Raw genomic sequence first — 13,291 nt, forward strand, 5'->3', positions numbered from 1 at the left:
AGGTAGAGGTTCGTCGTCTGCTGTGGCTGATGTGGAAGGCTTGCTTGACTGCTCAGCCTCGCGCATTTTTAGATCATACAGTTCTTTGTAAGGACTCAAACCATCCTGCAAATATGTCCTAAACTGATGTACCCTTTCAAAATTAAAGTCATACTTTATCATTGCAGCGAAAATCTCACGCTTCACGTTCAGTTCCTGGACAACTTCACTTTCGGTCCGTTCGCTACTGCATTCAGTTTCGATTGTTATCCTTTCCTCTTCCAATTACATCAGCTCTTCATCTATCAGTTCTTGGTCATGGAATGCCAAAACCTCTTTAACATTATCTTCGTCAACTTCCACAAGCCAAACTCAATTTGTCCTTACTTCGTTCACCACGATCGAAATGCTTAATTAGGTCTCGTTTTACGCTAAGTGTAACACCCTTACGAGCTCTTTCAGGCTTTTCCGATACCTTAGAACTCATCTTGCTAACAGATGCTCACAGGCACGTGTTTAAGCAATGCCGGCGAGAATGCTGTTCCGAATCTGGGGGAGGAGGGGCTGCTCGGGGCGCGCGCTGCCTTTTTTCGTAAAAGTGAAAACACCTTCTGTTAGCGAAAACAGGTAACTACTGTAGGTCTTTCGTAACAGTGAGGTTTCGTAAAGCGAGCGTTCGAAAAGATGGGGACACCTGTATATGAGTTTGGTGAGGTAGGGCAGGTGGAGCAATTCAACACTGGTACCAGCTTGGAAATCTGACATTGCTGCAAGTCACATAACCCATTGGAGAGTTTCTGTATCAGCTTTATGAGGTATTAGTAAAGATGAATGCTGTTTTCAACATGGCGAGGGAGCTAAAAAGGAAGCTAGCTTTTTAGTGAGTGTTTGGTATGTTTAAGGTCTCTAACACACAAAATAGAAGAATACAGCACAGGAGCATGCTTTTAGCCTATGACGTCCTGGCCAAACACAACGTCAAATTAAATTCAGTCTCTTCAGCCTCCGTTCCCTTGATGATGGATGCTTAAAACTTAGAACGGTACAACACCACAGGCCATTTGGCCCATGATGTTGTGCCAATCTTGATGTTGATTTATACTAAATGTTCTCCTGCTGCTTATCATTCAAAAGCTTTCATTCTCTTCATATTCATATCTACATTTAAAAGGCTTTTAAACTCCACAAAACTGCCTGATTCCACTACCATGCCCCCCCCCCCCCCGGTAAACCCAAACCAGGTGGCTGCATATGAAACTTGCCCCTCTAAACTTCTCCCTTATAATGTTAAAAGCATGTCCTCTGGTGCTAGACATCTCTATCCTGGGGAACAGATTCTACCTACCCCATCTCTGCTGCTCATAACATGTAGAAAACCTCTATCAGGTCTTTCCCCAGCCTCTGATATTCTAAGGAGAGCAACCCAAGCTGTACAATCTGGCTGAACAACTCATATCCTCTAATCCAGATAATTTCCTGGTAAATTTCTTATGCACCCCTGGCAATCCATCCCAGGCACCTACAACTTGCTATATTGAAGTCCTGGAAAACAGCATCTCCCGCCCTAACTTCATCAATCACTTTCATAACCTCCTCAAAAAACACAGCTTTTAGTAAGACATCACCTGTCCCACATTGTCATGCTGACTGTCCCTAATTATGCCATGCTTTCCAAGTGCACCCTAATCATCCTCTCCAACAGCTTCCTTACCACTGATGTGAGGCTTACTGGCCTACAATTTTCTGTATTATCCCTATTTCCCTTCTTGAAAAAAAGAAATAATATTGGATACTTTCCAGTCCTCCAGAACTTTTGCCTTTGCTAATGAGGATACAAAGATTGTTGTCAAGGTCCCAGCAATCTCCTCTCTTTCCACTATTGGTAACCTGAGATATATTCCATCAGGCCCTGGGGACATCCACCAAGATACCCAGCACAAACTCCTTTTTGATCGCAAAATGTGCTGGCATATTGGCACACATCACATTGGTCTCACTAACCTCCACATCCTTTTTGATGAATACAACACAAACTACTCATTTAGTTCCTTACCCACATTTTCTCACTGCAAGCATAAATTCTTTCCTTTCTCCTTGAATGAATTTACCCTCAACCCTAGTTATTCTCTTGTTTTTAATGTAAATATAAAATGGCTTGGGATTCTTTATAATCCTACTTGCCAGGGAGATTTCATGGTTCCTCCTAGTCCCCTTGCTTGAGTTCCTTCCTATATTTTTTAAATTAAGTTGAAAATAGTACAGAACTGGTGTCAGGTAATAAAAATATATTTTTTATATATATATAAAAGTCAGTCTTCAGTTCTTAAAATGTAAATACAGTAGCAGCCAGTCATCAGCTTGAAGTTTTAAAACACAGCTTTGCAAACAAGCTCTGTATATAGGCAACACACATCAAAGTTGCTGGTGAACGCAGCAGGCCAGGCAGCATCTCTAGGAAGAGGTACAGTCGACGTTTCAGGCCAAGACCTGTATATAGGCAGACACTTTGTATGTGAGAAGTAGGATGTACAATAACTCACTGCACCTGCTTTATTGCTGCTCAAAGGTATAGTATAAAACAACAGGTTGCTTAATTTGGCTTGATTCAAAACAAACTCAGTTGCTACAAACTAAGACTCTAAGTTGCATAGTTGAAGGAAGCTTGCAGACTAGATGGATAATATCATTTAGCATATCAATAACTGATGTATTTATAGTTGGGAGTTTTATGTACTTAAGGAAGTTGGCTTCACGGCCTTAATGGTAGAAAGCTGAGATTTATGTTTCCGCAATGTTTTAGACCATTTGTGTAAAAATGATATCTGAGGAAGTATCACATATGTGTGAATTCAACAAAGTGGGAGAAAAAGGCTATAAATATAGACAGAAGTTCAGGTTATTAGAAATGGGGTAAGGAACATCAAGAAACCTGGAAGAAACACAGGATGAACTCGAATCCATTCCTCTGGTTTCGGTTTCTGCGATGGACGATGTGTTCATCTGCATCATTGATATGTCTTTTTAGTTTATAAGAATTGTATCTGTGGTTTAGAATCAGAATCACTTCATTACCAGAATGTGAAACATACCAGAATTGATTGTGGTTTGGTGCCAAGCATAAAACACAGGACAATACCATAACAGACAACAAAATAGTCAACAATTTATAAGATAATAGTGAAAACAGCCATTAACAATTAGCAAAACAGTCACATGTACAAATGTTACTAATCAAACTTAAATAAATGTGAACATATAAATAGATTAAAATAAGTATCAAGAGTACAAGGAGAGCAGGAAAGACCACTTAATGGATTAAATGGCACAGTTAGGGTATTATACCTGAGTGAGGAGTTTTGTTTGAGAAGCTGGATAGTTACAGGAAAGAAGCTTCAGTGATGATGTGTAGTCCTGGTGGTGATGGACTTGTAGCATCTCCCTGATGCCGATGAATAGGTGATTGCTAGGATGGGTGGAGTCATCAGCAACTTTTTTCATCTTTTTTTCTTCACTCTTGTGACGAACAGATCTTCCAATATTGGTAGACGACAGCCAATAATCTTCTCCGCTGAGTGAATCACTTGCTGCAACCTGGACTTGGAGAGGGAACAGGCAGTGGGAAATCTTTTGTTCTTTGTGTTTTAGGAAAGTTTAAGATCAAAATCTTTTGTGAGTTTTAAATGAGTTTTAAGAATGTTGTTTGGATTTAAACAGGAATCATTGCAAATAAATGAACTGTGTTTTTAAGTGTGCTGTTAGCTGGAAATATCTTCTTGGTAGGAAGAGAGGACCCACCGCTCCAATTGTGAGTATTGGCACCTGAACTCACCATGCAGAATAAACAGGGAAGTGAACTAGTCTTAGAAGGTTGGGATAGTTATAGTATAACCTCCCTTTAGTGAGAGTACTCATGGCCATTTACATCTGATAGGACTAAGGTCTTCATCTGAGTTTAGAACTTCATGGTCAGCAAACCCGATATCATCACACTATTACTCTGTGGTAGCAGAAACCGTACATGTGTGATGGTGGGAAGCAAACAATAAATAAGCATTGTTCTCCACAGAAAAGAGCAAGAGCTAAGAAGGCTATGCCTGATGCCAGGGTTCAGTGACTGGAGGGGAACAAGCAAAGGGAGGGTAAAGGGGTTATTGTGGTAAATGTAGGTGCCTACAGCATAGGAAAATCAGCCAGTCTAGATGAGTATATCACCACTGTCACGCACTATAATAGAAAATGCATAGAAGACTGTGCACCAAAGAGGTCAGTCTGGGTGTTCCCAAATCGGAAACCATTGGATGAACCAGGAGATCCACTCCCTACTAAAGTATAGCATTATAGCATTTGAAATAGGTGACTTGGACCTACACAAGAAATTAAGGTACAGCCTCCATGAAGCTATCAGGGATACTAAGAGACAATACCAGTGCAAAATACCAGACTAGCCATCAATTGTTGCAGGACCTACATGCTCTAAATGGGCTACAAAATGAAATCAAGCAACATTGACAACAGTGCATCCCTTCACTGATGAGCTTAATGTATTCCATAGATGTTTTGAGCAAAGGGGATTGGAATGTTACTGACCGCCCTGATAGCCTCTGAGGCACCTGAACCCACAGTCACTCTTGTGGACATAAGCTCAGTCTTCCAGAGAGTGAACCCACGGAAAGCATTTGGCCCAGATGGTGTCCCTGGCTGTGTGCTTACATCCTGCCCGGATCTGCTGATCGATGTATTTGCAAGCATTTTTAACCTCTCCCTGCTAAAACCTGAGGTTCCATTTGCTTTAAGAAGATCATTAACATCCTGCTACTTAAAAAAAAACATAATATCTTTTAATGACTACCGCTAATGACTCTGATATCCAGCATCATGAAGTGCTCTGAGAGACAGGTTATGGCACACATCAACTTCAGCCTCCCAAACAACCTTAACAATTGCAATTCACCTGCAGCTGAAACAGGTGTACAGTGGATGCCATCATCTTGACCCTTCACACTTTTATGGAGCAGCTGGACAGTAAAGATACCTCCATTACACTATTGATTATTGACAACAGCTCTGCCTTTTATACTAAAACTTCAAACACCACACATCGAGTCAATATCTCCATATACAACTAGACCGCTGACCTCGTGACCAGCAGACCACAATTACTTGGGAAAAGCAGCAACCCAAGTGCCACGATTAGTCTGAACACTACTGCTCCACAAGTATGATCCTTAATCGCCTACTTTACTCCCTATACACACATCAGTGTAGCTAGATTCTACTCTAGCTCTGTCTACAAGTTAGCAGATGACACCATTGTAGTGGGCTGAATTTCAAATAATGAAGAATCAGCGTAGAGGAAGGAGTTAGAGAGCCTGATGACATGGTGTCATGACACCAACCTTTCCCTTATTGTCAGCAAAACAAAAGAACTGGTAATTGGCTTCAGGAAAGGTTGTGCATGCCATCCTATTTACACGAAAGGTGCTGAGATCAAGAGAGTTGAGAACTTCAAATTCTGAGGACTGAACATTACCAGTAGCCTGTCCTAGTCCAACTACATAGACACCCAGCCAGGAACCCTCAGCAATGCCTCTAGTTCCACAGGAGGCCGAGGAAATTCAGCATGTCCCATTTGACCTTCAACAATTTTTATTGATGCACCATAGAAAGCAATCTGTCTGAATTCATCACAGCTCGGAACGGCAACAGCTCTGCTCGTGACTGCAAGAAACATCTTAACTGATCACAAGACCATCCTCCACTGTATGGATTCTGTCTAGAATTCTGATTGCTTCAGTAATGCAGCAGACATAATCAAAAACATTGCCCACCACAGACAGTGTTCCTTCTTCATGCCACACTCCCCCACCCCCTCACACCCACCCATCAGGCAGAAGATACAATAGCCTGATTCAAAAATGGGAAGTCAGAAATCAGGAAACAGGAACACAGTTTGTTTCCATGATTCACAGGGAAAATTTTAGAAACTAAGACATAGGTTCCTAGAAGTATTCAACACAATCAGGCAAAGCTGACATGGATTTGTGAAAGGATAATCATGTTTGACCATTTATTGGAGTCTAGAGCACATAGCTTTAAGGTGAGGGAAGGGGAAAGTTGTCGCATCAAAGGTTATTACAGATGATAAACGCTCATGGTATTTGAAAAATCATCGATGAGCAAACAGGAGTCAAAAGGAGGACATAAATGAGATACGTATGACAAGGGTGTTTTCTTTAGTGGAAATTTCTAGAAGCAGGGGCCTTTGTTTAAAGATTGAAGGGTCACTCATTTAAGAAAGAGATGTGGTGATTTTTTTTTCACTTGGAGGGTGACATGGCTTTGGAACTCTCTTCCCCAAAGAGTGGTGGAAGTAGAGTCAATATTTTGAAGTCACTATCAGATAAATCCTTGATAAACATTAAGGTTAAAGGTTTGGATCGGTACACTGAAGAGAGAAGTATGGAGAGCAAAGGCCAGGTGCAAGTAGGCTGGACTATTAGATGGGCTGAAGGGCCTGTTTCTGCCCCTGATTTTTACATTTATATAAAATGAATCGTGAGATGTCATTTTTAAATTCAAACTCAAATGCTCCTCTGAAGTAGATTTAATCTTTGAATTTGACCTTGTTTGCATTAAGGATTTGAATCCATATCTAAATAATTACACTAACGGGATGATGGCAGTACAGCAATGGCTGGAGTTTCTGTAAGGCACAGGATAGATACATCCCCAACATGAAGAAATATTCTAAAGGGAGGATGAGGCAACCATGGCTGACAAGGGAAGTCAAAGAAAGCACAATGCAAAAGAGAGGGCATATAATATAGCAAAAAATAGTAGGAAGTTAGAGGATTGGGAAGCTTTTAAAAACCAACAGAAGGCAACTAAAAAAAACATAAGTGGAGAGATGGTGAAATATGAAGGTAAGCTAACCAATAATATCAAAGAAAATACCAACAGATTTTGTTATAAAGAGAGATGAGAATGGATATTGGACTGCTGAAAAATAACTTTGCAGAGGTAGCAATGGGGGACAAAGAAATGGCAGACAAACTTAATAAGTATTTTGCATCAGTCTTCTCTGTGGAAGACACTTGAATGCTTGAAAGTGAGTTACTAAGGAGAAGGTGCTTGGGAAGCTGAAAGGTCTGAGGGTAGATAAGTTACCTGGAGACATGGACTACACCCCAGGGTTCTGAAATAGGTAGCTGAAAAGATTGTAGAAGCATTAGTAATGATCTTTCAAGAACACTAGATTCTGGAATGGTTCCGGAAGGTTGCAAAATGGCAAATGTCACTCCACTCTTTAATAAAGGAAGGTGGCAGAAAAAAGAGAGCTATAGGTCAGTTAGCCTGACTTCATTGGTTGGGAAGATGTTGAAGTCGATTAGTAAGGATGAGGTTTCGGGGTACTTGGAGGTGCATGATAAAATAGGCCAAAATCAGCATAGTTTCCTTCAGGGGAAATCTTGCCTGACAAAACTGTTGGAATTCTTTGAGGAAATAACAGGCAGAACAGACAAAGGAGAGTCAGTAGATGTTGTTGACTTGAATTTTCAGAAGACCATGACTATATAACCATATAACAATTACAGCACAGAAACAGGCCATCTCGGCCCTTCTAGTCCGTGCTGAACGCTTACTCTCACCTAGTCCCACCAACCTGCACTCAGCCCATAACCCCTAATTCCTTTCCTGTCCATATACCTATCCAATTTTTCTTTAAACAACAATATCGAACCTGCCTCTACCACTTCTACTGGAAGCTGGTTCCACACAGCCACCACTCTCTGAGTAAAGAAGTTCCCCCTCGTGTTACCCCTAAACTTTTGCCCCCTAACTCTCAACTCATGTCCTCTTGTTTGAATCTCCCCTACTCTCAATGGAAAAAGCCTATCCATGTCAACTCTGTCTAGCCCCCTCATAATTTTAAATACCTCTATCAAGTCTCCCCTCAACCTTCTACGCTCCAGAGAATAAACACCTAACCTGTTCAACCTTTCTCTGTAACTCAGGTGCTGAAACCCAGGTAACATTCTAGTAAATCTTCTCCGTACTCTCTTTATTTTGTTGACATCTTTCCTATAATTTGGTGACCAGAACTGTACACAATACTCCAAATTTGGCTTTACCAATACCTTGTACAATTTTAACATTACATCCCAACACCTATACTCAAAGCTCTGATTTATAAAGGCCAGCATACCAAAAGCTTTCTTCACCACCCTATCCACATGAGATTCCACCTTCAGGGAACTATGCACCATTATTCCTAGATCCCTCTGTTCTACTGCATTCTTCAATGCCCTTCCATTTACCATGTATGTCCTATTTTGATTAGTCCTACCAAAATGTAGCACCTCACATTTATCAGCATTAAACTCCATCTGCCATCTTTCAGCCCACTCTTTTAACTGGCCTGAATCTCTCTGCAAACTTTGAAAACCTGCTTCATTATCCACAATGCCATCTATCTTAGTATCATCTGCATACTTACTAATCCAATTTACCACCCCATCATCCAGATCATTAATGTATATGACAAACAACATTGGACCAAGTACAGATCCCTGAGGCACATCACTAGACCTCCAACCTGACAAACAGTTATCCACCACCACTCTCTGGCGTCTCCCATCCAGCCACTGTTGAATCCATTTTACTACTTCAATATTAATACCTAACGATTGAATCTTCCTAACTAACTTGATAAGGTACCTCACATGAAGCTGCTTAACAAGGTAAGAGCCCGTGGTGTTATAGGAATGATATTAGCATGAAGAGAAGATTAGCTGACTGGCAGGAGGCAAAATCAGAATAAAGTGGGCCCATTCTGGTTGGCTTTTGGTTACTGGTAGTGTTCTACAGGGGTCAGTATTGGGACCGCTTGGTTTCACTTTTGTCAATGATTTGGATGATGGAATTGATGGCTTTGTGGTCAGGTTTGCAGGCAATAGGAAGATAGGTGGAGGGGCAAGTATTGTTGAGGAAGCAGGGAGTCTGAAGAAGGACTTGGACAAATTGGGAGAATGGCAAAGAAGTGGCAGATCGAATATAGTGGAGGCAAGTGTATGCTCATGCACTTTGATAGAAGGAACAGAGGTGCAGACTATTTTCTAAACTGGGAGAAAATTCAAAATTCAGAGATGCAAAGTACTTGGGAGTCCTTATGCAGGATTCCCTAAAGGTTAACTAGCAGGTAGAGTTGGTGGTAAGGAAGGCAAGTGCAATGTTAGCATTCATTTCAAGAATATAAAAGCAAGGATATACTGCCGAGGCTTTATAAGGCATTGGTCAAACTGCACTTGGAGTATTGTGAACAGATTTATCCAAGAAAATATGTGCTGGCTTTGAAGAAGGTCCATAGGAGGTTCACAAGAATGATTCCAGGTATGAAAGGGTTAACATATGAGGAACGTTTGATGGCCCTGGACCTATACTCACTGGAGTTCAGAAGAATGTAGGGGAATATAATTGAAACCTATTGAATATTGAAAGATCTAGATAGAGTGGATGTGGAGAGGATGTTTCCTATAGTGGGAGAGTCTAGGATCAGAGGGCACAGCATCAGAATAGAGGGACATAGAAGGCAAATGCAATGTTAACATTCATTTCAAGAGGACTAGAATATAAAAGCAAGGATGTAATGTTGAGACTTTATAAAGCATTGGTGAGGACTCACTTAGAGCAGTTTTGGGCCATTTAACTTAGTAAGGATATGCTGAAACTGGAGAGGGTTCAAAGGATGTTCAAAAAATGATTCCAGGTTTGAATGCCTTGTCATATGAAGAGCATTTGGTGGCTCTGGGCCTGTATTCACTAGATTTCAGAAGAATGAGGGGTGACATTATTGAAACCTATTAAATGTTGAAAGACCTTGATAGAGTGGATGTGGAGATGATGCTTCCTATGGTGGGAGAGTCTAAGACCAGAGGACACAGCCTCAGAATAGAGGGGCGTTCTTTTGGAGGAGGAACTTCTTTAGCCAGTGAGTGGTGAATCTGTGGAATTCTTTGCCACAGGCGGCTGTGGAAGCCAAGTCTGCATGTATATTGTAAAGCAGAGGTTGATAGATTCTTGATTGCTCAGGGCATGAAGGGATACAGGGAGAAGTTTGGAGACTGGGGCTGAGAGGAAAAATGGATCAGCCATGATGAAATGCTGGAGCAGACTCGATGGGCCAAATGGCCTAATTCTTCTCCTGTGTCTTATGGACATCCATTTAGAACAGAGATCAGAAGGAATTTCTTCAGCCAGACGGTGGCTAAGGATGGCAGAGGAGACCAAGTCATTGAATATATTTAAAGTGGAGGTTGATAGGTTCTTGGTTGGTCAGGGCATCATAGGTTACTTGCAGAAGGCAGGTGAATGGGGTTGATTATAAATCAGCCATGATGGAATGGCAGAGCAGACATGATGAACCTAGTGGCCTAATTTGTTTCTATGTCTTACATCCTTATGGTATTATAATTGGAATACAGTAGAGATTCAAATCTCAGTTGCTGGGTCATACCAACCAACACTTTATCCTATCCCACTATAACTCTTCCAAAATGTTCGTCCTAGCTACTGGTGATGTTTCCTGCAAATTCCTATTAATAGTCATAGAGAGATACAGAGTACTTCAGTCCACTGAACCCATGCTGACTATCAATCACACATTTACACCAATCCCAGTTTAATTCTCTCCATATTCTCTTCAACTGTCCAGATTCTACCCCTTACCTGCATGCTAGGGACAAATTACAGAGCCCAATTAACCTACCAACATGCATACATTAGGGATGTGGGATAACACTGGAACGTCTGGGGGAAACCCATGTGGTCACAGGGAGAAGGTGCAAACCCCACACTGACAGTAGCCAAGGTCAGGATTAAACCTGGGTCTCTGTTACTATGAGGCAGAGGCTCTATTAGCCATGCCACTTTAAAAGAGATTTGTACATATATTCAGTCAAGCATTTTGCAAAGTATTCCACAGCCGACTTCAGTTGTCACTTTCTTAAAACAAAATCTCAAGGAAATTAATGAGATGCAATCTTACGTTGAACTTCATTTGCAAATTCTCAGCTGATGGAGCTACCTCAATGTCACCAAGACAACAACCCGGCCTGGGCTGACAAATGGAAGATAAATACGTTTAACTTATCCAAATCTTCAAAAGTCACCACCATTCCCAGCCTCCAAACAAATAATATCCACAGAATCCCCTACAGATAAAAGATCATTTTTCTTCCAATGTACCCTACCCTTTGACTGCAATGAATGCTGATGGAATATGCATTACTTGCCCCAAAGGACAAAGCTCTGACAAAACTAACCACTCTGCACCCTCCAGTATTGAGCATTTATTTGATAGTTATTTGACTCATTATTCTGTTTTGTTTCGGGAGAACACTAAGAGGAAAGAAATATAATACAATGGAATCACTCATTGCAAACTTTTCCTACAAGTCACTTATCCAATGATATTGTGATGAGGGGAAATGCCCAGTTATAGTGTCTTTAAAGTATCTTTACCACAAGGAACAGTATCATTTATATTTATTGAAGTACATAAAGTATTCACTGGCAGAGTATAAAAATGTCAAATAAGTTTAAGCTAATTTTCTCACTTACAGCTTTGTAAAGGAGGTAAACTGGAAAGTGCTTTACACTATTCTTCCTAAAGTGGGCAAATGATGTAAATTGATGTTTTGTTTAGGAATGGAATTGTTTATGAACCTTTTATTAGAAGGTGCTAAATGATAGAAATCTGTTGGAGAAGATATACACTGAATTGTCACTTCTTTAATTACATACGGGACCTAATAAAGTGGCCACTCGGAATATGTTCATGGTCTTCTGCTGCTGTAGCCCATCAACTCCAAGGTTCAACATGCTGTGTGTTCAGAGATGCTCTTCAGCACAGCACTGTTATAACACATTCTCCTCTGGCCTCTCTCATTAACAAGGCATTTTCACCCACCCACAGAACTGCTGCTCAACTGGATTTTCCCCCCCTTTTACACCATTCTCTATAAAATCTCAAATGCATGAAAATCCTAGGAGATCTGCAGTTTCTGAGATACTCAAACCACCCTGTCTGACACCAACAGTCATTCCACAGTCGAAGTCATTTGTAAATGTTGTTCAGACCATTCTGGTGTTTGGTCTGAACAAGACTGAACCTCTTGACCATGTCTGCATGCTTTATACATTGAGTTGCTGCCATATGATTGTCTAATAAGACAAGCAGGTCTACAGACGTCCTTAATAAAATGGCCACTGAGTGTATTTATGTTAGACACACTCATTTGAGTAGAGAAAATAAGTATACTTGCAACTACATCATGTATCTTAGTCTGTTTGCTAAAGTTAAGTTTGACGGATTCCTGTAAAAAAGATACAGAAAACAAAATATGGTCGGCAAATTAGTCAGATCTGCTCTGGATTAAAATAACATGGAAAATCTTCTCAAAGTTGTTCCAGAAATTTGCACCTCTGCAATTTGTCATGATTGTAGCTATAGGGAGTTTGTGTGGAGAAGCAATGTGTGTGCTTGTCTTTGTGCTACAAGCATTTGTCCACAATAGATGCAGATTAATATTTTTAAAATCCAATTAACATCAAAAATGCATTAAAAACAAAATGCATGTTGGCATTTATCATACTCAGAGTGTAATTAAATGTTTGAAAATTTTGGAATTGCACAGGATACACAACAGATAGCTTTTGACTCAACATGAGCATGCTGGCAGTTATGCTTGTTTCAAGTCTCCTCATGTTCTTCCTATCCAAAATGTTATCAGCATGACTGCCTCCTTCCAGGTTATATATTTCACAATCTTATGACTTTAACCCTTTCTCTTCTCAGAAGAATATAAAACATAAAATCCAACTTCCCCTTAATTATATCTCTATTGGTCACCTCAACCATTCTGTCGTAGTGAGTTTCGAATGAACACTCCATTGTGTATTTATAGCCACCCAACTCTCTACCTATGGCAACACACATAAAAGTTGCTGGTGAACGCAGCAGGCCAGGTAGCATCTCTAGGAAGAGGTACAGTCGACGTTTCAGGCTGAGACCCTTCGTCAGGACTAACTGAAGGAAGAGCTAGTAAGAGATTTGAAAGTGAGGGGGGAGGGGGAGATCCGAAATGATGGGAGAAGACAGGAGGGGGAGGGATGGAGCCAAGTGCTGGACAGTTGATTGACAAAAGGGATATGAGAGGATCATGGGACAGGAGGCCCAGGGAGAAAGAAAAGGGGGAGGGGGAAAAAACAAGAGGATGGGCAAGGGGTATAGTGAGGGGGATAGAGGGAGAAA

This window comes from Mobula hypostoma, chromosome 12 (genome assembly GCF_963921235.1).
Source record: "Mobula hypostoma chromosome 12, sMobHyp1.1, whole genome shotgun sequence".
Taxonomy (NCBI): domain Eukaryota; kingdom Metazoa; phylum Chordata; class Chondrichthyes; order Myliobatiformes; family Myliobatidae; genus Mobula; species Mobula hypostoma.